Source organism: Anomaloglossus baeobatrachus, chromosome 1 (genome assembly GCF_048569485.1).
Source record: "Anomaloglossus baeobatrachus isolate aAnoBae1 chromosome 1, aAnoBae1.hap1, whole genome shotgun sequence".
Classification (NCBI taxonomy): domain Eukaryota; kingdom Metazoa; phylum Chordata; class Amphibia; order Anura; family Aromobatidae; genus Anomaloglossus; species Anomaloglossus baeobatrachus.
In genome coordinates, this window is record NC_134353.1 from 19,371,454 (window position 1) to 19,393,791 (window position 22,338).

The following is a 22,338-nucleotide window of genomic DNA, read 5'->3' on the forward strand; positions in this document are numbered from 1 at the left end:
ATTGCAACATTTAAGAAATGAACCTCCCGCTGTGGGATGATGCCATGAATTGTAAATATGTTACCGTTTTTCTATCTTTTACAAAAAAAAACAAAAAACAAAAGGAAAATAAAACCGGTGTTGGACGGGCAGCCCGAGGACGGTCTGCGTTTTGCTAAGGGGGAATGTGACGCCCTGGGCAAGCCAGGGGTCACAGGTCACAACATCACATGCACCCCACATTCCCTGCAGGTACATCAAAGCTACACAAAATCCTTGTTGCCTTCCTCCAGGGGCTGATGTCCACACCAGGGGGTAGGCCAGGCGGTTGGCTCCGCCCGCCGAGGAGTTCACAGCCCTGGAGGCGGGAAAACCAGGCAGATAGAGTTTGGAGGAGGAAGTGGAAGGAGTAAAAGTTTAGCTCAGGCAGAGCTTGAGTGAGAAGCAGAGTCCAGTTTAGGAGTGTGAAGTAGAAGGAAGTGAAGTGGTAAAGGAGGACAGTAAGAGTGGTGACAGAAAAGGAACAGTTAAGCAAGCCTGAAGTTGGTCCGGGTGTGTGCCCCGGACAGTGACAGCAAGGTCAGCAGACGGCGGTGATAGTCTGCAGTGGGACTGTTTGGAGGTTGCTGGAAGGACCGCGGACGGGTGGTGACCCGGCGGTACTGGAGCAGTATACGAAGAACAGTCAGCACCAGGGCAGGGGCCTTTCGGATCCCGGCAAGGCTAGGAGTCGCCATAATTTGCCAAATCCGTCAGTGAAGGGGACGTCTGTCTCCTAACAACCAAGTCCCGATTGAAGGCAACAGCCCGACCGTGAAGGGGAGACACCGCCACCACCAGGGCACCAGTTTCCCAGGGCCAGCGCCTGCGGGCAAAGTAGGGCTCCTTCGGCCCAGCTTGAAGCCGAGGAGTGGGTAACCGGTGGGGACCCATCGCTACCAAAGAGACTTTCATAGGTGCAGGGAAGAGACCGTCACCGCTAACTGCAGGGAACATCAGCACCGTGAACCGTCCGAGGGACCCGTCCAACCAGCCGTTTGTTTACCGAGAACTGTGTCGTGTTTACTGGCTGAGTGAGTACCTCCGTGCCGTGCGGCACAGCGCTGTCCCTGCGCCCCTGCACCTCCACAGGCCCCATCCCCGCCTGTCCACCATCCCAATCCCATCACTGGGCCCCGGGAGCACCACAACCCCTACCCACGGAGGGGCAAACCAACAACTGACTGCTCCATACCATCACTCCCGGGCTCCCCATACAGAGCAGCGGTGGTGTTAACCAAATCACCACAACCGTGGGTGGCGTCACGGACAATAAACTATCCCAACACCCAATCCCATTTTCACTCACGGGCGAGGAGCGCCACTCGAGTCCCCGGGATCTGGCCCATCGCTCGAGTCACCGAGCAGCGGCAGGCCGCAGCAGCCGCGGCAGCTGGACCCAAGCAGTAGGGGGAGCGGGGCGTCCCCTCCTCCGCCCGCGTCATTAACATTGGGCTCGGTGCTTGGGTCGAGCACCCAAGCATTTCAATATGCTTGATGCGAGCATTTAACTGCTCGCTCATCCCTAGTTGTGATATATAAGCCCTGTTTGATCGCTATTTAAGATAAATGATAATTTATAAAATATTTTTTATGTGATGATTTCTGTATGGTTTTCAAAAACTTCGTAAAATTCATACATGTCTATACATTGTCAATTTGTCAATCGATGAATAATGTCAGATATTCCAGGAAGACCGGACCCTTCAATCATGGCCAGAGTTACACATGACTGCAGAGAGCGGGCTACATGTACTTATCTGACTGATTGAATCATTATCAGCAAATTGAAACATCACCTAGATTTATGTAAAAATGTCTACAAAAGAAAAGACATATAAAACAGTAAACTTTTGGTTCATCAAAGATTAATAAAAATGGAAAAAAATGAACTTCAAAATGTTGAACCCTTAAACTGTTTAACTGAAGGATTTTCCAGATGGAAGAAGACCTGCACAAATCGCCTTCCTTAGGCTTATTTTTGGGTTAAAAAATCCAGAGATGTGTCATGAGATTTTTATTTTTTAAAAAAACAAATACAGTATTGTTTTTGAAGGCATTTCTAACCAAGTAATTGATTTTTGTCCACTAAATGCCGGTGCCCGGTCAACTGCAGAAGTGAGAGATTGTGATGTTCCATTAGTAAAGCAAAATTAAATGTAACCAGCTACTTTAGGGGCTTGCATACACTGGCATAGAGCTTTGACGAGGGCTACCTGATGTTTTATCAGATAGCACTTGCTATCCTCACCTGAGTTCAATGAGGTCAGGTTACCTGCGATCACAGGTGGAGGATTGTGAGAACCTCCAGCTGTGACCACAAATAACCTGAGTGAGCTCATTGCACTGCTCATTTTCTGCCTAAAGCTCACAGAGGGCGCTCATGTTCTTTTTCCTTGCACTGTCACTTCAGATGTAGCAGAGCTTGGAATCATTGTGGGACCTTGTGTGGATTATGTTGGACCTGGGTGTTTTGGGGGTTAATAAAGAGGTGAAATAGGGTGGTTGTTTCTTAATTTTATTTCAAATAAAGAATTTTTTCGGTGTTTGTGTCTATTTCTTTTTACTTACAGATTAATAATGGGGGTGGGGGTCTCATAGATGCCTCCCATTACTAATCTAGGGCTTAATGGCAGCTGTGAGCTGTTATTACACCTTTATTACCCCTATTCCCACGGCACCATGGCAATCAGAATGAGCTCCAGGAATGTTGCATGTAATGGATGCGACAATCCTGGGTGGCCTGTGGGGTGCTATTTTTAGGTTGGGGGGGGTCAATAACCATGGATCTCCCCAGCCTCAGAATACCTGCCCCCAGCTGTGCTGCTGGGCTATACCATGGGTGTGTATCAAAATTGGGGGATAATAATTAAAAAACCCACATGCGGTTCCTCTTATCTTGATACACATCCAAGATAAGCGCCTGTCTGGGGGCTGTAGCCTGTAGTTTTATGCTGTATCTGTGCTGGGTATCATAACATTAGGGTATCTTACCTTAATTTTTTTAATTATTTATTTTTACACTACAACATAGACCCTCAGACAGCACGCATGTGGCACAGGGCCCTAGGTCAGGCGACAGTTTCATACGGCCTGGCAAATACCTGCACAGTGAGGGAACCTTCACGAACCTCACTGACCTACAGATCCAGGGGCAGCAGCAGTAAAGCGAGGATCAGGGATCCAGGATACAGACTGGCCCTGCGGGGTCCACACTGCCCGCCGTACGGACAAGGAGACTGCCATATAATGGTACAGTCGGGGCCCCCAAACCGCTTCAAGCTACGGGGACCCAACCACACTGAGAGTGCTGGGGACAGAGCAACCGAGTCATCAAGCTGGCACTGGAAGTACAAGGACCTGAACCAGCCGTCCAAGGGTCCGGAGTGAATAGAGACTGTTAATTAAAATCCGTGTGGTCTCCTTTATTACCAAGCAAGGAACTCCATTATACAAGTCCCCTGGCTCAGCCCTACCTTTGGAAGGCCTACCACCATAGCTGCCATCACCAGCAGCCCAGGGGAAACACCACTCAGCAGCGGCTGTTCCCTCCTATTAACCGCAACCCGCAGGTGGCGTAGCACTAATGACTTTAATCTCCCCTGTAAATACTCCCTTCTCGAAAAGCTCCCAGGGCACGGGAACAGGCAATGGCCACCAAAGTGACATTCTCCAGTAGTAAACTGCCCGGGACTGAGTACCCCATTCCCTGGGCGACACAGCTTTTTCCTGACGTCACGAACAGGATATGGACTAGGCCCGTTAACCCGGGTGACGTGTGCCTTATGGACTGTTTTGTGCAAAAACTACCGCCATTTTTATTCTTGTGAAAAACTGACGGCACCATCACTGTGGCAAACGCGCGCAAGCAGAAGTCCTGCCCACTAGTCCTGTAAGCACGGGAGGAAGTTGGCAGTAACCTGACCCGGAAGTTCCCAGAGTGCCCAGTCCCTGCGAGAGTGCTGAAAGTAACCAAGGGGGGAACGAAAAGATGCAGGTACCAGATGATGGGAGTGAAGCGGAGCCTCCTGTGGACATGCAGGGAGACGGGAACGCAGCAGGACCTGCTCTGGTGGTGCAAGCAGCAGCCCCCGTGGCCGGAGCGGCAATTCCAATAATGCCGATCACCTTACCGTATGTACTCGGTGCGGCCTGGCTGCCCCAGTATGATTGCAAACCCGACGCCTTGCCCAGATTTAAAAAGAAAATGTGTACTGTGTTGGATATCTTTCGGATGACTGGTAGACAAAGAGCGTCCGGGGATCCAGCCTGGACCCCTACCTACACGTTTTACAGATCACGCTATTTCCCTGCACTGGTCTTTCATACCAGTTCTCCATAAAGATACCACCTTGGGGAATTTTGCATATTATTGGCTTGAAATCATGCTGTGGTACAGGGTCAGAGGGTCCCTTTTCCTCGTAGCACATTACCTACATACTTTCCTGGTGTAAGACAGACAAATGTGACAAACTGTCACATGGACTTCATTCACATATCAACTCTGATCTAGAGATTGTACCATTCCCATGGATGTCCTGTACCATATAGCCCTCTAGTGCTACTAGGATCACAGATATTGTCTTACACATATCCCATACAGACTAAGGATATAGTCTTTCCAAGTCTTGTATGCACTTCCCATTGGTGCAACATAATCAATAATCTTTGATATCTAGTCTGACTTTAGTCCTTGAGAAAAGTCCATCAAGGACTGAAACGTTGGGACAGACTTGTTCAAAATTCCTTTATGTAAATAAAACACTGATTTTTGCACCATCCCGGATTTTGTGTTTCTCGTTCTTATGGTGTGCCGGAGCTACTTTTCTATTATTAGAACTCAGGTAGTGCCCCTTTGTGCTCCCAGTGACCTGAGCTCCCAGGTGCAGCAGCTGAGCAAAAACGGGGCCAGGATACTAGAGGTGATGCAGCTCCAGCCAGAGATGAAGCCGGCAGAGAAGATCCAGCTAGCTGACTGCCCTGAGGATGTTCCCTGGATGCAAGGAGGAAGGACCCCAGCGATTAGAGGGAGGAACAGTGACCGCTAGTGTGCCGCCCCCGTACCAGCAGCCAGCGCTGCTCAGATCCGGGGCCTACGGTACGGCTCGAGGGGTGCCCCAGACCCGGCGGTCGCGCGGACACTCCGAATGAAAGGGGGAATGTATTTGTACGGGGTTGATTGTAGAATGTCTGTGACTCCACCCACGGTGTGTGGTGAAGTGGGACACCACCGCTGCTGTTGTGGGATACACGGGGGAGATGTAATGGCAGCCGGATTTTAATCCCTCCATGGGTATGGATGGTTGCCTCGGGGTCCAGTGTCTCTGTGCAGGGTATGGCAATGGCAGGGGCTTGCATGCCCGGATGGACCAGGGGAGAGTTGGTTAATCACGATTGAATGAATCACACAAGTCTTTTGGTAAACCAAATTGCTGGTGGCTGGCCGCCGCGGCTGGTTGTACTGTGGTCCCCCACCCAGGCTAGTGGTCACTGTCTTTTCCTCTGCTCTGTTTTTGTGTATTGTGGACTACCTAGTCTGGAACTCAGGAGTCCGCTCCCGGCTGGTTGTGGGCCTAAGGAGCCGTGCCCGCTAACACTGACCCGTGAGATCTATGGGCCCTGGTGGTTGCCCTATCCCTCTCTGTGGGTGGTTGTTTGCTTTTGGGACTTTGATTGGGACAGGACCTGTAAGCCTGCCCTCAATCGGTTAATTAGCTAGGCCGCTGGTTTCGGTCCTGGCTTCAGGGTCTGATTACCCCCTTTGTGCAGTTTCTGGTCAAGAGTCTACGGATTCGGTACCGGCGGGCTCCAACCCTGCTCGGGTCCTCCTCAGATCTGCCAAGCCGTCTTCCCGCTTCCTGCTGATGGAGACCACCATCTGCCACCTAGCCAAAGTACCAGTGCTCCGACCCTGGCACCGTTAAACTTTAGCTTCTCCTCCTGCTGGAGCTACACCTAGCCCCCAGCCTCCACTCCTCTCAACTTGAACTCCAAACTCAATCTACACTTAATATGCTGGATTTCCCGCCCTGGGCTGTCTAGAACCCTAGGTGGGCATTCCCTAACTGCCTGGTCCCGCCCACTGGTGTGCCTGTCTTGGCCTAAGGGGGGGTGACTAGGGTTTCAGGTTGGTTGAATGTCACCTAGGTGAGGGATGGTGTTCTGCCGGGGCCTATGTGAGACTACTTGGTTTTGCCAGGGCGTCACATTCCCCCTCGGTTTAATACAGATCGTTCGCGGGCTGTCCGACCACCAACATTTATTTAACAGGAACAGTAGAGAAAAAGGTAGAAAACCTATTACAATTATAATAACATATGTACATTGAAGTATATTCTCATTCATCCCTTACTGGAGGCACTTTTCTTAAACGTTACGCATGCAAAACCGGGACGGGACGGATCGGGTCTTTCTCACCACAACCCCACTTAAAACAACCTAAACCTTGATGCCACCACTAAAACACAGGTTGGCACCCCTTTTCCCCAGTCCGGGAACAAGTCTGGATCGTGCCCATACGGGCAGGGTAAAAAGTTCTTTACCCGGAAGTCTATCTCAGGGGTCCCACGTCCAGGGGACCCCTGACCCAGAGGGTAGTCACCGGTTTCCTTGGTGACAGGACCTCGGCCTACTCTACCGCAGGCCCTTCCTCCAACCAGCCTCTCCAGAGACTGAGGCAAGTGAGAAGGTGTGTCAGGGGTTATTTACAAAACCAAAAGGTTTTTGGATTAGCTTTCCAGTCCAAAGCCATGGTCCATGAACTGTAACGGGAACTGTAAACAGCAGGCGGTCCCAATGGGGACTTTCTTAACAGGGGTAGCCGGGAACCACTACCTTAACATTCAATCAGGTGAATTATTCGGTCAATTGGCATTCATCGACACACACACAAGACTATGTACACAGCAAGCGGACACCACTCACTAAATGTCAGTTTCCCTATATCTGAGGGGTGGCTGTCCCAGGTTGGGACATGTGGACCGTCTTAGCTCCCTGCCCTCACTAGGGACTAATGGGTTAGAGCGAATGATGGGTTCCCCTACCCTAATGTCATGTACAGCTGGCAGGGATCTACGGGGGCGTGGTGAAGGTGCAAGGGCTTCCCTGGGTGCAGGTGGTGGTGGTGTATTGTCGACTGGCCTCTCCGGCTCCATACAGTGATGGCCAAAAGTATTGGCACCCCTGCAATTCTGTCAGATAATACTCAGTTTCTTCTTGTAAATGATTGCAATCACAAATTCTTTGGTATTATTATTTTCATTTAATTTGTCTTCAATGAAAAAAAAAAAAAATTGTGATAAAGCCAAATTTGATATAATTCCACACCAAACATAAAAAAGGGGTTTGCAGTAACTAAATCACACTTGCAGCCAGGTGATATGGATTAAAGTTGACTCAACCTCTGTCCTGTGTCCTTGTGTGTGCCACATTGAGCATGGAGAAAAGAAAGAAGACCAAAGAACTGTCTGAGGACTTGAGAATCCAAATTGTGAGGAAGCATGAGCAATCTCAAGGCTACAAGCCTATCTCCAAAGACCTGAAAGTTCCTGTGTCTACAGTGCGCAGTGTCATCAAGAAGTGTAAAGCCCATGGCACTGTGGTAACCTCCCTAGATGTGGAAGGAAAAGAAAAATTGACGAGAGATTTCAACGCAAGATTGTGCGGATGGTGGATAAAGAACCTCGACTAACATCCAAACAATTTCAAGCTGCCCTGCAGTCCGAGGGTACAACAGTGTCACCCCGTACAATCCATCGGTGTCTGAATGAAATGGGACTGTATGGTAGGATACCCATGAAGACCCCACTTCTTTCCCCGAGACATAAAAAAGCCAGGCTGGAGTTTGCCAAAACTTACCTGAGAAAGCCTAAAACATTTTGGAAGAATGTTCTCTGGTCAGATGAGACAAAAGTAGAGCTTTTTGGGAAAAAGTCATCAACATAGAGTTTACAGGAAAAAAAAAGAGGCATTCAAAGAAAAGAACACGGTCCCTACAGTCAAACATGGCGAAGGTTCCCTGATGTTTTGGGTTGCTTTGCTGCCTCTGGCACTGGACTGCTTGACCGTGTGCATGGCATTATGAAGTCTGAAGACTACCAACAAATTTTGCAGCATAATGTAGGGCCCAGTGTGAGAAAGCTGGGTCTTCCTCAGAGGCCATGGGTCTTCCAGCAGGACAATGACCCAAAACACACTTCAAAAAGCACTAGAAAATGGTTTGATAGAAAGCACTGGAGACCACTAAAGTGGCCAGCAATGAGTCCAGACCTGAGTCCCATAGAACACCTGTGGAGAGATCTCAAAATAGCAGTTTGGAGAAGGCACCCTTCAAATCTCAGGGACCTGTAGCAGTTTGCCAAAGAAGAATGGTCTAAAATTCCAGCAGAGCATTGTAAACTCATTGATGGCTACCGGAAGTGGTTGTTTGCAGTAATTTTGGCTAAAGGTTGTGCAACCAAGTATTAGGCTAAGGGTGCCCAAATTTTGTCTGGACCATTTTTGGAGTTTTGTGTGAAATGATCAATGATTTCATTTTTATTTCATTCTCTTTTGTGTTTTTTCATTGCAAGCAAAATAAATGAAAAAAATAATACCAAAGAATTTGTGATTGCAATCATTTTCAAAAAGAAACGGAGTATTATCTGACAGAATTGCAGGAGTGCCAATACTTTTGGCCAGCACTGTATCTTCCACGGGTTGTGGGAACATTATCACAGGAACAATCACCGCTCCATTCTGCATAGGCCAATCAGCCGGGAAGTCACCCATGACAGTGTGGATCACCCCCTTCGCTTTTTCCACGTCCTGTGTGGGAGCGAGAGCCTTCTCCGCCTCCTTCAGGGGTTCGGGGCACTTCTTCAGGGAGTCCCTGGAAACAGTGGTCGTAGTCTTCCCCTGGTCACGACTGACGAGATACGTTTTCTAATCCCCCCCCATCCAGTTGGTTGGACCACATAGGGGGTCTTTTCCCACTGGTCATCCAGCTTGTGCAGCCTTCTCTTCCTCTTTAGCACTACATCTCCGGGTTCGAAGGGGGCAGCCTGGGCTCATCTGTTGAAACGCCGCTCCTGCTTCTCTCTGCTCTGGCACAGGTTCCTCTCTACGTACTCTTGTATTTGCCGGCATCCCAATTGGTAGTTAGGGAAATGGCCTCAGGCACTTCAACATGCAATTCCAGATCTATTGGCAATCTCCCGGGCCTTGCCCTCATCAAGTATGCAGGTGTACACTTAGTGGAACTGCTACGAATATTGTTTTACATGTCCACCAAGTCAGGCAGCTTTTCGGGCCACAGGTTCCGCTCCTCGAGGGGCAGAGTCTTGAGAAGATTGAGGACCAGATGGTTCATTTTCTCGCACATTCCGTTAGTCTGGGCATGATAGGGCGTGGTCCGGATCTTCTTACACCCGTACAAGTTGCAGAATTCTTGGAAGATCTCCGCTTCAAAGCTTGCTGACAAGAAAATCAAAGAAGCTGCTCTCATGAAAGTGGAAGAATCTGAATGCTATATGGTTATGGGCACCACCAGAGTACAAAAGAAGATACTGCAGGGATAAGCATTAGCTGCACTGGAAGACCCTAGAGACTAGATAAATGTCGTGAGGATGCCAATGGATCGGCTCAGGACAGAACAAAGTCTAGTAGACAGAGAAGAACTTCAGGCCTGGAAGAGAGAGGAAGCAAAACTGGATGGTAGAATCTGGAAGGTAAATAAGTTTGCCTCCCTAGAAGAATGTATGCAGCCATACCTGTATGGGGACATGGCCCCACCCGTATGGGTAAGAATCAGAGTCTTTAAGTTATACGCAAATTCTTTTATGCTCCTGGCAACTCGACCGTGTTAGTAGCTTACAATAGAAGTTGTCACATTTGCCAGACCTGTAACATGGGAAGAACGGAAGAAGTCCCACCCAAGCACCTGACCAAGCCCCTCTATCCGTTCTAGAGAATTCAAGTAGATCATATCCAACTACCTAAATGTGGAAGATACGAGTACTGTCTGGTAGTGGTGGATGTCTTCTCCAGCTGGCCGGAAGCTTTCCCAGTGACCAACATGACGGCTAAAGCAACGGTTAAGAAATTGATTGCTGAAGTAGTATGCAGATATGGAGTACCAGAAATAATCGAGAGTGACCAAGGACTCGCCTTCGTGGCAATGGTATATCAAGAATAATTGACTGTAGTGGGGTCCCAAGTGGCCTTTCATACTCCCTACCATCTACAGTCCAGTGGGAACGTTGAGAGAATGAATGGCACACTTAAGAGGAAACTAACTAAAATGATGCAGGAGTCAGCACAGGAATGGCCGGATCTACTCCCGGTTTCTTTGTACCATGTGGGAACGACCCCATTGGCTAGACACAGGTTGTCCCCTTAAGAGATTTTGTTTGCATCAATTTCCCCGATTGCAAGGTTCAGCCCCCAGGAATTGTCAGAATCAAATGATAAGGTTGTGCAGCTTGTGGTTAATCTCACTAAGGAACTAACTAACACACTATTGCTATTGTTTCTTCCTCTCTCCCAGACTCTACAGGAGATGACACTTGCCACCGTTTGAAGCCATTGCCTAGAGCCACTGTATGACGGTCCCTACCAAGTACTGCTGGTGACATCTGTCAAATTGGAAGGAATAAATACCTTGATCAACGCCTCCCATTGCAAACTTGTTCCAGCTAAACAATGAAGATACAGTGGAACCTTGCTTAACGAGAACAATCCGTTCAGGGACTGTGCTTGTTAATCAAGTTACTCGTTCAGCAGAGCAAGATTTCCCATAGGAAATCATTGCAATGCTGACAATTCGTTCCACAATGTGTTAAATGTCCCATCCTGGTCCCCTATTCTATCATTCCACACATGCACAAACGCACACATACAGTTAGGTCCAGAAATATTTGGACAGTGACACAATTTTCGCGAGTTGGGCTCTGCATGCCACCACATTGGATTTGAAATGAAACCTCTACAACAGAATTCAAGTGCAGATTGTAACGTTTAATTTGAAGGTTTGAACAAAAATATCTGATAGAAATTGTAGGAATTGTACACATTTCTTTACAAACACTCCACATTTTAGGAGGTCAAAAGTAATTGGACAAATAAACCAAACCCAAACAAAATATTTTTATTTTCAATATTTTGTTGCGAATCCTTTGGAGGCAATCACTGCCTTAAGTCTGGAACCCATGGACATCACCAAACGCTGGGTTTCCTCCTTCTTAATGCTTTGCCAGGCCTTTACAGCCGCAGCCTTCAGGTCTTGCTTGTTTGTGGGTCTTTCCGTCTTAAGTCTGGATTTGAGCAAGTGAAATGCATGCTCAATTGGGTTAAGATCTGGTGATTGACTTGGCCATTGCAGAATGTTCTACTTTTTTGCACTCATGAACTCCTGGGTAGCTTTGGCTGTATGCTTGGGGTCATTGTCCATCTGTACTATGAAGCGCCGTCCGATCAACTTTGCGGCATTTGGCTGAATCTGGGCTGAAAGTATATCCCGGTACACTTCAGAATTCATCCGGCTACTCTTGTCTGCTGTTATGTCATCAATAAACACAAGTGACCCAGTGCCATTGAAAGCCATGCATGCCCATGCCATCACGTTGCCTCCACCATGTTTTACAGAGGATGTGGTGTGCCGTGGATCATGTGCCGTTCCCTTTCTTCTCCAAACTTTTTTCTTCCCATCATTCTGGTACAGGTTGATCTTGGTCTCATCTGTCCATAGAATACTTTTCCAGAACTGAGCTGGCTTCATGAGGTGTTTTTCAGCAAATTTAACTCTGGCCTGTCTATTTTTGGAATTGATGAATGGTTTGCATCTAGATGTGAACCCTTTGTATTTACTTTCATGGAGTCTTCTCTTTACTGTTGACTTAGAGACAGATACACCTACTTCACTGAGAGTGTTCTGGACTTCAGTTGATGTTGTGAACGGGTTCTTCTTCACCAAAGAAAGTATGCGGCCATCATCCACCACTGTTGTCATCCGTGGACGCCCAGGCATTTTTGCGTTCCCAAGCTCACCAGTCAATTCCTTATTTCTCAGAAAGTACCCGACTGTTGATTTTGCTACTCCAAGCATGTCTGCTATCTCTCTGATGGATTTTTTCTTTTTTTTCAGCCTCAGGATGTTCTGCTTCACCTCAATTGAGAGTTCCTTAGACCGCATGTTGTCTGGTCACAGCAACAGCTTCCAAATGCAAAACCACACACCTGTAATCAACCCCAGACCTTTTAACTACTTCATTGATTACAGGTTAACGAGGGAGACGCCTTCAGAGTTAATTGCAGCCCTTAGAGTCTCTTGTCCAATTACTTTTGGTCCCTTGAAAAAGAGGAGGCTATGCATTACAGAGCTATGATTCCTAAACCCTTTCTCAGATTTGGATGTGAAAACTCTCATATTGCAGCTGGGAGTGTGCACTTTCAGCCCATATTATATATATAATTGTATTTCTGAACATGTTTTTGTAAACAGCTAAAATAACAAAACTTGTGTCACTGTCCAAATATTTCTGGACCTAACTGTACATGTACAAACACACACAAACTCGTACAAACACACACAAAATCACACAAACACACACAAACACACAAGCACAGATGCACACGCACATATTATATGCTCACCTTACCTTCCGTTCCATCGCCGGTCTCCTGGGACTTGCTGTTCTCCGGTGCGGGCCGTGTATCGGGTAACTGTGGCGCCCTGGACAAGCCAGGTAGCCACATGAATAACATTCGCACCCCCCACCCCCCCGGACAGAAACATACGCCAAACACAAAACCCTTGTTGCCTCCCTCCAGGGGCTGATGTCCACACCAGGTGGGGTGGAGCCAGGCGGTTGGCCCCACCCACTGAGGAGTTCACAGTCCTAGAGGAGGGAAAACAGAGCAGAAGAGTTTAGAGAGTGAGAGTGTGAGGAGCAAGACTGGTGTCTGGGTCGGAGCCCGGACACGTACAGCAAGGTTGGCAGATGGTGGTGGCCGTCTGCAGGAGTTAGTGGAGCTCCGCAGAGCCGAAAGGACCGGGGTCGGGCGTCGGCCCGACGGTTCCGGAACGGGGAACGGAGTGAAACTAAGCACACACAGGCAGGGCCATCGGACCCCGACCAGGCTTGGAGCCGCGGGTAATTGTCAAATCCGACTGTCACGGGAACCCCAGGGGTTTCCCAACTACCAAGTCCCATTTGAAGGCAACAGTCCGCACCGTGCGGGTATACAGCCACCGCCAAAGGCTAGAAACCCAAGGGCCAGTGCCTGCGGGCAAACCGGGCTCCTACGGCATCTATACGCCGGGGAGCGGACCACCGTTGGGAAGCCATCGGAGTCAAAAGCAAACTACTAAGGTGCAGGGAAAGACAGCCACCATCACCTGTCCGGGGAGAGAGACACTGCGGCCGGCAGCAGGAACCGTTCATCCAGCCGTTTGGTTTACCGGAGACTCTTGTGACTTTCTATTGCTGAGTGAGTACACCAGTGCCGTCCGGCACCGCGCCGCGCCGTCCCAGCGACCCTGCACCTCGCCAGCCCTGCCTCCACGTCACCTCACCGGGCCCCGGGACCACCAGCCCCTACCCCCGGAGGGGGAAAACAACATCCCAGCTGCTCCCTAACAACGCTTCCGGGATCCCCATCACCAGCAGCGGTGGTGCCCACCTTCACCACAAATCGTGGGTGGCGTCACGGACTCAATCCCCAAACAATCCTCCCCTTTTCACTCACGGGCGAGGAGCGCCGCTCGAGTCCCCGGATCCGGCCCACCGCTCGAGCCACCGAGCAGCAGCAGCAGCAACAGCGGACGGACCCAAGCATCAGCGTTAAGTCGAGCAGCGCCCCGCCACCCGCGACAACTTGGCATCACGAACAGGATCCTTACCGTTCTACGGGCTGGTAGAAGTGCACCTTGTAGTCCCGCCGGCGGTGTCCAGCCGAAAAATTTCAGATTCCGCCATCTTGGGCGCGAAAAGCAATGTCCCGCCCCTAAAGAGGGAGTGCCAATCGAGTACCAAGGGGGGACGGAAGAAGATGTCTGCGCCTGACAGAGCCGTTGGAGATGCGGCGGTTGCAGCCGTAGCGGCGCCCCCAGGAGCGGGGGGGGGCATGGGTCCAGAGGTCGCCCAGGTGATGTCGTTCTCTCTGCCTTATGTGCCCGGCGCTACCTGGCTACCGCAATACGATGGGAAACCTGATGCTCTGCAAGTGTTCCGGAAAAAGCTTGGCCCGCTCCTCGATTTATACCCCTTGACAGACAGGCAACGGGCAGCGGTAGTGCTAGGGCAGCTGACCGGCGCGGCTGAGCAGGAGACGGAGACCTGGACCAACGCGGACCGGGCCTCAGTGACTACCATCTTCGAGAAACTCCAAACCGCTTTTGAGACCCGCACGGAAGCAAAGCTGCAGATGCAGTTTTACCAGTGCCGGCAGCGGCCTGTGGATAATATAAGAGACTATGCCTTGCACCTGCAAACAGCCCTCCGCGCGCTGAAGCGAGTGGACACCATTAATGATGTGGACAGCAATAAGATGCTAGTGGAGCAATTCTTGCAGGGGCTGGGGTCCGCGGAAGACCGCAAGCAGTTACGGCTGTGGGCCCTAGAACACCCCGATCTGGACTTTGCAGTATTAAAAGAGTGGGCCATCAAGGCCCTGCAGGCTCCAATGCCAGACACCCCTGAGGCGGCACCATGGCCGGCTGAAACTGCTCCCCTCACAGTGGCCTCTGCCCTCCCGGCTGTCCCAGCCCCTGTAGCCCCCGCCGGGATGATGGAGGAGCTGGCTGCCCAGGTCCGCCGCATGGATGGAGACCTCGCCAAGATCCTCGCCGCACTCCAGCTTCCGACGAGAGTCAAGCCCCCCGAGAAGATCCAGCTCGCCGACAGCCCGGAGGACGTCCCCTGGATGCAGCGGAGAAGGAACAATGACTCACGGTATGGACCTCCTATCAGTTACAGGTGCAGCTAGCCTGGCCACTACTCCAGGCGGTGCCCGTTAAATGAGCAACCCCTGGGGCCAAGGGCCAATCCTCAGGAGTAGAACCCAGTGGCCCCTCTAACTGGTGAGACCGGTATATTGGAGGGAGCTCGACCTATCATCCCCCTTGCAGTGGATGGCGTCCCGATCATGGCCCTCCTGGACACTGGATCACAGGTAACCACTATGCCATATACATTGTATCAGCGGTACTGGGGGACTGATGAACTCGCACCCCCTGATGATAGCCTGACCCTTGTTGTGGCCAATGGACTTCCTCTGACCCAAGTGGGGTACAAACAAGTGGCCATGACTGTGGGACAGGCTGAACTGCAACACCAAGGGATGATTGTGGTAATGAATGAACCCAGTGACCATAACCCCAAGATAGTCCTAGGGACCAACGTGATGGAGAATTGTATGAGTGAGGTGCTGAGCCTGTTGCAGCAGTTGGCCGCCACGGCAGCAGGAGGTCGACAGAGAGCTGTGCAGCGTGAGATCCGGGCCTTATTGTACCGTCAGCAAGTGAGTTCAACGGGTGGAGAGATTGGAGGGGTGAGAGTGATGGATGCAGCCCCCTTGGTGGTGCCACCCCGAAGTGATATGATGATTTGGTGTAGGGCAGAAGTAGGTCCACAGGGACGCGACTACCCAGCGATGGTAGAGCCCACGCCCTCTGAGCATTGGCCCACGGTAATGGCTGCCAGAGGGGTGGTAGATGTCAAGAAGGGGAGAGTGCCTGTGAGGGTGTTGAATTGTGGGGAGGAAGAAGTCAGGCTTCCCCGGTACGCTACCCTTGCTAAACTGCTTACCCTAGATCCTCACGCCATTCAATAAGCCACTCCCTCGGTCCCAGCGCCCCCCGCTAGTAGCCATACACCCCCCAAGCAGTTGGAAGGGTGGTGCCAAGAACTACATGTAGGCACTGATGTCACCCCCATGCATCATAGGGAAGGGGTATATCGGGTGGTACAAGAGTATGAGCAGGTTTTCAGCAAACACTCACTAGATTTTGGGAGGATTAAAGGGGTTCAACACCATATCCCCACCGGCATGCACCCGCCCATTAAAGAAAGGTATAGACCCATTCAGCCAGCACACTACCAATGTGCTAAAGAAATGTTGAGAAACATGAAGGAGGCAGGGGTCATTCGGGATAGCTGTAGTCCCTGGGCAGCCCCACTGGTGCTGGTAAAGAAGAAGGATGGCACCATGAGAATGTGTGTGGATTACCGGAAGATCAACCAAAATAACGCATAAAGATGCCTATCCTCTACGCCATATTGAAGAGTCGCTAGCCGCGCTAAGGACTGCTAACTTCTTCTCTACCCCTGACCTCACTAGCGGGTACTGGCTGGTGGCAGTTGCGCCGGAGGACCGTGAGAAGACCGCCTTCGCTACACCAATGGGACTCTGTAAATTTAACAGCATGCCGTTCGGGCTGTGCAACGCCCCTGGGACCTTTCAACGGCTTATGGAATGTTGCCTGGGACACCTGAACTTCGAAACCGTCTTACTGTATCTGGATGATGTGATTGTATACTCCCAGACGTACGAGGCCCACCTGGAGCACCTGGCTGAAGTGTTCACATCCCTTGCCAAGTATGGGATGAAACTGGAGCCCTCCAAGTGCCACCTACTGAAGCCTAGGGTGCAGTACCTCGGACACGTGGTGGACGCAGAAGGCGTCGCCCCAGATCCCGAGAAGATCACTGCCATTCAAGACTGGCCAAGGCCAACTACAGTGAGAGAAGTGAGGCAGTTCCAAGGCCTGGTGGGCTACTACCGCCGCTTCATTAAGGGATACACGAAGATGGCTGCACCTATGCAAAACCTCCTCGTGGGACAGACCAAAAGTGGCAGAGCCCCAGGATCCCCGCTGGCGTGGGAGGAGAAGCATGAAGAATCCTTCCGCCAACTGAAGACGGCCCTGACTGGGGACGAAATCTTGGCGTCCCCCGACTACAACCTCCCATTCATCCTCTACACCGATGCCAGTAACGTGGGCTTAGGGGCAGTCCTGTCCCAGGTCCAGAACGGGAGAGAAAAGGTGATCGCTTATGCTAGTAGGAAACTCCGGCCCACAGAAAGAAATTTTAAATACTAGTGCTACACACAATTTATCAAATTGGTATTAAGACTTCTATACTTTAACTCATTGGTATGGCAGGTTTTCTGGCAAAGGGTTTGGATGTCAATAGCTGGATATCCGAGGCAAGGGGCGTTTTTTCAGACCGAGAGTTTATTCAACCAGGCTACACCCCAGCCTACAGCTCAGTCTTTAAGGAATTGACCAAAGTCTATAAGGATCAGATCTGTTCTTGGTGGGAGGTGCAGAGCTTAGAGAGTTATAACAAAGCCCCTATTTTACCACGGCATCTACGTATCACCCTCACCCCGTGCCTATGCTACAGGAACCAGGCATTGTCAGACAAGTGGGAGAAGGAGATAACCTCAAGCTCATTGCAGTTGATGCAGATCCTGCTAGAGGAAGAGAGGGCCAAACTAGCAGGTCTCTCCCAGAAACTGACAGAGCAGATGAGGTAACAAAGAGATTCTCTGGTGAAGCAGACTTCAAGTCTAAAGAAACCACTCTGCAAAACACGGTAGAGAGGTTTCAATATCACCTTAAAGAGCGAAAGCATCACTACTTTGTCAGAGATCTCCAAGAATTTAAAGATAAAAAAGCCTATCTGTTCCCTGCAAATAGAGCTACTGTTCCACCACCTGAGACAGATCTATCCTCTACAGACACTGAATTCTCAGAGAGTGATACACGTCCTAAGAAAGGGAAAAACAAGAATAAGAACTTCAATATAGGTCGAGGTGGTAGACCCTATACACCACATTTTTTAGATCATCCTCACTTCTTACGGAGCAGGCAGCAAGTCCACAATACGAATCTGGGGGAACCACCCAGATCATAAATCTGTCCTCTAAAATACTGAGCCCAGCAGCTATGTGTGTCCTAGGTAGGGATCTGTCCTTTGTGCCCACTTCAGGGATTAACATTTTTGACACAGTGAAAGATTTACATCTGTTCACTCGTAAGCTCAAGTGGCGAAAACATTTCATACGCAACGACAGACTCCAATGTCGAGAAGTAGGCATTTCAGAGGATCTACTTCCTGATATTCGTCTTTTGATGGGGTTGGCGGATGATGACCCGGTTTCTAGAGGTGAGGGTCCATTTACTGAACTGAAATCTAAAAGCACACGATTATCGCCTATTCAAAATGACATATCAGCAATAGACGTTTTTACGCAGTTGGTTTCAGAAGAGATAGAACAACGCCTCTCCAAGTCACAACATACTGACTTTAATATCTCACGTCAGGAAATGGAGGCTTTGGTTGAGCTGGAACATGATCACGACATTGCCATAAAACCCTCGGACAAGAGAGGCAATGTCGTGGTCATGGATTGGACACAATACAGGGATTTCTGCTATGCTCTACTCAGGGACAGAACAGGGTATACGAAATTGAATTCGAACCCCACTAAACTGTTTCTAGGCCAACTCAAAACTCTTCTTTCAGACGATCTAGCTAATAATCTTATCAGTAAAAGTGAATATGAATTCTTGTTACCGACTCATCCTGTCACAGCCACTTTTTACTGTCTGCCCAAAATTCACAAGGGGCTTAACCCCTTAAAAGGGAGGCCAATTGCGTCTTGGGTAAACAGTCTCTGTCAAAATGTAGGCATCTACCTTGATAAGGTTCTTAGCCCCTTCGTGAGTTGTCTTAATTCATTTACACGGGACACCATGGACCTATTGCGTAAGCTAGAGTGAATTACCCTTGACCCTGATACCATCCTCTGTAGCATCGATGTAGAGTCCTTGTATTCATCTATTCTACACTCAATGGGACTCCAGGCAGTCAGTTATTTTTTGGGGACACGAGGATGCCAATTTCGGCAACATAATGAGTTCCTGTTGCAGATCCTTGAATTCTGTCTCACCCGAAACTATTTTCTCTTCGATGGACACGTGTACCACCAGCTCAGGGGCACTGTGATGGGGAGCCCTTGAGCCCCCACGTATGCAAACTTGCTCCTGGGCTGGTGGAAGGAGACATGCGTCTTTGGGGAGAACGGTCCATCGGGTTGTGATAATATCACGTTTTGGTCGATATATATCGACGACATTTTCGTGATATGGAAGGGTGATGTACAGAGCTTCGAGGACTTTGTTACACATTTGAACGACAATTCCATCGGTTTGTCATTTACGAGTGAGAATAATGCCAACCAACTCCCGTTTCTTGATGTCCTTATCTCCAGGGATGAAACTGGTGGTATCAGCACAAAAACGTATAGAAAACCAACTGCAATTAACTCACTCCTACGGTGGGAGAGTAATCATCCTGTCCCTTTAAAACGTGGCATTCCAAAAGGCCAATATCTTAGACTGAGGCGCAACTGTTCCACCGATAGGGACTTTAGAGAGCAATCAGCGGACCTACGGAGACGCTTCAGGGAAAGGGGGTACCCTGACAGTATTTTGAGAAAAGCCTATCACGAGGCAAGTAGAAGGGACAGAATGAGCCTACTGATTCCTTCCCCCCATAAAACTGATGAAGCACAGTTCCGTTTTATCACCACCTTCAGCAATGGGTCCCACACTTTATTCAAGATCCTTAAAAAACATTGGTCTATCCTTCAAATGGACTCTGACATTGGAGATCTGGTTGGTGACTTCCCCCACTGTACCTACCGTCGGAATAGATCGTTGCAGGACAGACTTGTACACAGTCACTTTGACCCACCTAAAACCACCACCTGGCTTAGTTCAAAAACTACGGGGTCTTTTAGATGTAGTGGGTGTGTGGCCTGCCCTTTAATACTTACCGGTAAGAACTTTATTAGTACCAACTTACAAAAGACCTTTCCCATTAGGTCATTCATCAATTGTCGCACCATTGGAGTGATCTATAAGGCCACATGCTCTTGTTCTATTGAGTATGTGGGGAAAACAAAACGCGAACTGAGACGCAGAGTGGGGGAACACCTACGCAACATTGTAAAAAAAGGACACCCCCCTCTCAAGACATGTCAACTCTGCACACGGGGGAAATATAAAAGACCTGACCTTCATGGGCATTGAATCTATCACACCTCCCGCCCAAGGCGGAGATTGGGATAAGCACCTATTACAGAGGGAGACTCACTGGATATTTGCTCTAAAAACCCAGGCCCCTACAGGTTTAAACGAGATACTCACATATGGGTGCTTTCTTTAATAGAGTGATATAGGGACATACAGGGATAGATGATGTTGAGTGGGGGAGCCATGACGTGACAGTAAGGTGCCAACCTCCGCGGTTAGGAAGGGCAAGTCCTTAGGGTGGAGAGAGGGATAGTAAGGGTTTTTCCTCTATTCCCCCCCCCCTTTTTCCTCCCTGTTTTCCTTTGTCGACCACCAGATCCCAGATTCATTGCTCCATTGCTTGATAGACCATCTATATGAGATATGTTCCCTTGTGTTGAGATGCCCTCCTTTGGCACTAACGCATGCCAGAGCTTGCCAAAATACCAATTAATTATCCTGTTTCTATGATAGAACAGCTGGTTAGACGGTCAATTTCCGTCCTACTAATTCCTCCTAAATAGGTTGTGAGACTGTATAAATCTTCTTTATATGCGACTTATGGTACACTAGGCTGCCAACTATTGCCAGTATATCTTTCAAATATATATTATGATTATCAGCATGAACATTTCTGTCAAGTACAAAGACTTTAATTACTAGCGTAAAAATAGGCGTCGTGACGTGGGGCTATAAAGTTTCTACAGAATCGTTACATGTCCAGATATATGTCTGCCGCCATTATTCTGAATCTCTAGGGGGCTGTGAGCGGCGCCATTCATTATGAGGCGATTGTGCCTTAAGCTATGTGATGATGACGCGCCGCTATGTGCTGGTCATGTGATAACACGCAACGCCCCCTTTCTATACTGGAACTTTTTAACCATTCCACCATGCAAGGCGCCATATAGGGGGTCATGTGATGGTGATGTGCTGGTGCGCTTGTGTGCGTGTGTGTCCTGATGTGCATCTGCCGCCTGTGTTTTGAGTCCGTGGGGAGCTGTGAATGGCGTTATTCACTATGAAGTGATCGAGCATTGGGTCAGGTTATGATGATGTGCCGCTATGTGCTGGTCATGTGACGCACGCAACGCCCCCTTCTATACTAAACCACACCTCTATGTATGGTCATGCGGCTGTGATCGCTGTTTAGCCGCATTGTTATGGGTGACAGCTTGGGGGCGTGGCAATGACGCGCCACTGTGTGTTCAGGTCACGTAACCAGGTGGAATGTCCCCACCCACTCCTCATGTAAGGGCATGCATTGTCTGGACGTCATCAGCACCGCCCCACAGCTGACTGGTGGGAACGCCCCCACCTGCACGCTAGTTTGCATTTGTTTGCTCACGCTGAGATGAGCAACTTGTCAGGAATGTGACGATGATGCGCTGCCATGTTTTGGTCGCGTGGCTCGGTGGAACGCCCCCACCTCTATGTCATGTGATAGTAACCATCATCTAAACGTCATAATGCTGGTTCCACCTCCTGCAATTAAGGTATAACACAGTAACTGTGCTTCATGCTCACCTGATTCACAGGTGAGCATGATTAATGCAGTGGGTGGTACAACATACTATATTAGTCTCACACCTCCAAGCTATCACCTGGTTTATCATTTTCAGCTCAACATGCCTCTGACAGCACAGCCTCCCTTTCCCCTGATGAATCGCTTTTGAGGAAACGCGTCAGGAAGGAGGACGTTGAGTCTCTGGTGTTACCTTAGGGGTACTGTGTGGTGCGCTGTGAGTCGCCCCCCCGCTTTTTGTGAGGTAACACCTGTATCATTGGTGAACAGTGGGGTAGACGGTGAGCATAGACCCCACTGCCACCATTGATTTCACTATTTGCACTTTTTGAGCACTATTTTCACTTAAGCCATTTATTTTTCCTCCCTGACTATACTTTAGTGTTTTTGTGACCTGCGGTCAATTACTATCTTGCACACAGCCACTTTTCAAAAGAGTACTACTCATAGGGCATGAGTGCAATTATGGGAGGCTAACGGTTTTGCACAATGTCACTTTAATTCCATTTGGATGGTTATGTTTGAACTAGGAGGACTGTGAAGGTATATTGAATAACTCCTGTATGTTCTTTTCTAAACGCAGATGTTGGAGTATCGAGACAAGCTTGTAGACCATCTAAACCAGGGGTCTCAAACACGCGGCCCGCGGGCCGCATGCGGCCCGTCAGGCTGCTTCGTGCGGCCCCCAGTCTCGTGCCCCTGGTCACTATCGCGGCCGGTGCAGGGGCCG

General features: G+C 49.5%; 1 pseudogene; it reads right to left on the reverse strand.

Moving 5' to 3' along the window:
- LOC142294860 (vomeronasal type-2 receptor 26-like) overlaps positions 1-22,338 on the reverse strand; it is a 155,483-nt pseudogene that overhangs the window by 97,869 nt on the left and 35,276 nt on the right.